Genomic DNA, 729 nt, shown 5'->3' on the forward strand with positions numbered 1-729 from the left:
AAGTATGCAACACCAGCTTAAACACACACAATTTCATTAAATATGACTCGTAAATTTGGTGATGGCAAATATGCACGCGTTGAGTTGGCAGCAACGGGAAAAAATTGGACTGTAATAGCCACAGATTCAAGGACAAAAAAAAAGTTTGGAAAAACGTTTGAAAAAGTATGCACGCCATATTAAACGAGAATTATAAGCTGCGTTAATCAAATGTATACTGTTTAATATGCTTATATTCTGGCAGTGTAACTGCTAAAGCGATTTTGGCCAAGCTCTGCATAGCACGGCAGTCGTTCTTCATCTGCACCAATTGAAGGCTAGTGCCAAGTGAAGGCAAGCCCTTCTCCACCCGGTGTTACCACGAAGAAAGGGGCCTTCCTCTTCCTTTGCTACTACTCGTAGCGTTCACTACATAATTTCTATTTCGCTGCAAAACTCATGCAGCTCATCGCTCCATCTTCTGCGGAAACCGCACGAAAGAAGAGTCGCCATTTCCGAAACCTCATTCGATTACACTATGCGACAGTCAAAATCGGGAAGGGATGAAACCAACGGGGAATGTTATATCGGTCAAAAACAAGTTATACGTGTCCCGGCGTTTCGCTGGGTCACGTCTAGGAATCGAGATATATATATATAACTATCATATAGGGGAAATTGTCACCTTTGGTGGTCTTTTTTTGACATAACTCGAGAACCACTAGTCCGATTTTGCTCAAACAAATTTAA

Source organism: Rhagoletis pomonella, unplaced genomic scaffold (assembly GCF_013731165.1).
Source record: "Rhagoletis pomonella isolate Grant_MI unplaced genomic scaffold, Rhpom_1.0 Rhpom_scaffold_00001, whole genome shotgun sequence".
NCBI classification, from domain to species: domain Eukaryota; kingdom Metazoa; phylum Arthropoda; class Insecta; order Diptera; family Tephritidae; genus Rhagoletis; species Rhagoletis pomonella.